Source organism: Silurus meridionalis, chromosome 13 (assembly GCF_014805685.1).
Source record: "Silurus meridionalis isolate SWU-2019-XX chromosome 13, ASM1480568v1, whole genome shotgun sequence".
In the NCBI taxonomy this organism is placed as follows: domain Eukaryota; kingdom Metazoa; phylum Chordata; class Actinopteri; order Siluriformes; family Siluridae; genus Silurus; species Silurus meridionalis.
Genome location: NC_060896.1, coordinates 21,118,437 through 21,121,953, shown reverse-complemented (window position 1 = coordinate 21,121,953; position 3,517 = coordinate 21,118,437). Strand labels below are relative to the sequence as shown.

Genomic DNA, 3,517 nt, shown 5'->3' with positions numbered 1-3,517 from the left:
ATTCTGCATAATGCAGGAGACCAGCAGTCATAAAAAAATTATAAAATTCAAGGTGCACATTCTTAAAAAAACAAGAAGAGAACTATATCACAGAAATAGTAAACACAGAACACAACTAATGCTGTAACACAAATTCTGTTAGATTAAATTACCTATAATTTAACATGGAGTTGATTGTTTAATTTAATTAATATCTGTTAATGCTACTGAAAACAGAGCTGTTAAATCCATAATTAAGAAACCAGTTAAAATGTAAAAAAAAAGTCAAAGTTATTGTTCAGGAAATATTTGAAGATATATATAATTATTTTGTTTTATTTGTTAGGGTAAATAAATATTAATTGTGCATTATTTTGTTCCAGGAAAACCTGTTAAACAAAGAAAAACAAACAAACAAACAAACAAACAAAAAAATTAACAGTCTGTCGAAGAAAAATGTGTCCAAAAAAAAAGAGAGATAAATTGAGAACAGAGCTCAGATTAAATGGCTTAAAGATGCACAAGTTTGGTGTAATTAGCCAAAAAAATATATTCAATATTAATATTATAGTTCATATTGATAATAATTATATTTAAAAGTTTAAAATTGAATGAATATATTTTTATGATAAAACGTATGCCATCAAATGCCTGTGGGTCAAATGTGAGGGTTAACAAGCTGAAGGCTGCTCTCGAGTCCAAAAAAATTAGGTTAATCACAAATAATAAATACATCAAAGATTCAAGGTCACAATGTAGAGTAAAAGACCTAAACAACATTATTAAACTGTGTCTGTTTACTTCTGCATTCTGGACACCTGTATTTTTGTTAAACAAAAACATCATTCCAAGTCCATGTCAGAGTGTATCCTTCAGCTTCTGCAAAAAAAAAAGAATGCAACAAAACTTATATTGCATTGAGTACAAAACTCAAGGTATTTTCCTCTTTCCAGAGTTATTTATTTGTTGCAAATTTCTCCCACTACCTAGCTTTATAGTTCATGTTTCTATAAACACTTTCTGTAGAAGAGCTAAAACATTCAGTGCTTTAATTAGGAAATACACAATATCCATTATGAGGCAAATCAATGAAGCAATTTAATAAAACATGATCTTATTTCAATATTATTGAATGTAAAATCACTATCACCAGTTCATTAGTTCATTTTTCTAAAACTAACGTGTTATATTTTCTTTAGGTCACAGATTCATCAAATTTAACAATGATTATATTATGTCATATTACTCATACTGTCATGTTTAATTTTTAAAAGGTTTGTTGTATTAAATATCACTGTATTAAAAACTAATTGGTTACTGTACAGTGCTGTTGTAAGAATTAGATCTATTGTATTTTGTATGTTATGGTTTACCAAATGAACTCTGCCTAGTGGCTTTAAAATGGTCCTTTACTCTATAGCACAAGTGTATGGTGCATTTCTCGTGCTTTTGTTTTACATTTGTTTTTAAAACAGACATTTATCGAGGTGCAGGAATATATTGGAATATAAAGACTACAATACAAAGTCCATGTGGTGTCATGTAGTATACAGATTATTCAAATAAAATGTAACTACCACGGTTGCATGATCTTAGATTTTTCATTTCATCTCAGATATAGTTAGCAATGAATGAAGAACTTTCTGCATGAGTGTATAAAAGTGTATGCATGGTGGCCTGCGACGGACTGGCAACCTATTGAGGGTTGATCCTCACCTTGAATCCAGTGTTTCGAGGATAGGCTGCAGAAAAGACACAAATATTTTAGTCTGCATGTGGTTAGACTTTAACACATTGAGATGAAGATGATCAGCTTTGCATAACATGCTGAGTGCTGCATATTAGAAAAAAAAATAGGATCTTTTCATTCCATTGTATTGAAGAAAAAGACACCACAGCCTTCAGGGCAAAGCACAGCAGGCTTGGGGTGTTTCTGACCACAGGCTATTTCATAAACAGCATGCATAATGGAAATGGTTCTGTTTGCAGCATGATAAGGCCATTATGTATATAGTAGGTATTTTTGCATTGTGAAAAAAAATGAAATATTTTGTCGAATTTCTAAGCAAATGTGTTTGATTGTAATGAAATTTTAGTCAACTTCAACTTATAGCACCTTTAGCAAAATTTCTAATCATATATTACTATTAATATAGGTTTTAAAATAAATAAAAAAATCTAAATGCACCATAGTACTATCGTATTTATGGTTGTTTCCACATTAACAGTCGAAAGATCTATTTGGAGAGTTAAACTGAAGGATCATGAAAATGTATTTGGACTGTTATTAATATAAACATTCTGCTACAATGCTTTATGGCTACAAATCTCAAAAACAGTTTTACAAACTATTTATTTATGTATTTTCCTTAATTCATTTATTCATTCATGTATTTTCAAACAAAAAAAGCCAAGGCACCTAAAGAAGATAAAAAATTGTCAATATTTTTCTAGTTTTATTAAAATAGTGGTTATATTTTTGGTTACATTACCTTTTCTTTAGGCTACATAATGTTTGGATTAGTAAAAATACTGCATCACATAGTAAGCACAATGGTTTGACATTCACATTTGGTTAACAAATTTTTACTTCTGTCAGGAAAAAAAAAAGATCACAGATCCCATTTTTACACTTCTCCCACACACATGGGCAATAAAGCTAAAGGTTGCAGACAAAAAAATAAAAACACAAACAAACTTGTAGTATGCTACACTCATGAGAAAAAACAGGACTGAGCTGAGGTGAGAGATAGGAAAGTTTAAATGGTCTGTGCTTAATGAGTTCCAGGTGTAAGTACTCTGGAGAGTTACGGGCAAGTTGCCCATGCTGGATCTCTGACAATCCGTAAATATCTTAATGCATTGAATGTGATTAGTGGATAATGCATTCATTCTTCAGTAACTGCTTAATCCTGGTCAGGTTTGTTGCAGATCCAGCACTTATGCCAGGAACTGTGGGGGGAGAAGGTCACACACATCATGTAAATGTATAAATTAACCACCTAGTACTTGTTTCTTAGAAAATGTTTGAACAATCTTGAGCATCACGTTAATTATTGTGCTGAGTTTCTTTGGTGATATTTTAGAGAATGTTGAACATCCCATTTCATGTTTACTCCCCATTTGCTATTATAATAACCTTTATTCTTATTGGAAGACGTTCCACTAGATTATGGTGTGTGTTTATGGAGATATGTGTTCATTCATCTGCATTATCTCACAAAAGTAAGTATACCCCTTACAGTTCAGCAAGTAGTTTAGTATATCTTTTTTGAGGGATAATACAATAGAAATGAAGTTCCCTGGTGGTCTAGTGGTTAGGATGCGGCGCTCTCACCGCTGCGGCCCAGGTTCGATCCCCGGTCAGGAAACCAACCCCAGCCATTAGGGTTGCACAAGCCTTAGTGTCGGTCCCAAGCCCGGATAAATGGGGAGGGTTGCTTTAGGAATGGCATCCAGCGTAAAAACATGTGCCAAATCAAACATGCGAATGGTCCGCTGTGGCGACCCCTGATGGGAGAAGCCGAAAGAAAGTTTT

The 3,517-nt window shown here is 32.6% G+C and overlaps 1 long non-coding RNA gene across 1 annotated transcript; it reads right to left on the bottom strand.

Moving 5' to 3' along the window:
- Positions 1 to 642: 642 nt before the first annotated feature.
- LOC124395361 lies at positions 643 to 2,677 on the bottom strand. The gene is made up of 3 exons (XR_006927615.1): positions 2,472 to 2,677; positions 1,696 to 1,721; positions 643 to 858 (listed from the first exon to the last, which is right to left on the bottom strand). It is a non-coding gene; the product is annotated as an uncharacterized LOC124395361 (long non-coding RNA).
- Positions 2,678 to 3,517: the final 840 nt, after the last annotated feature.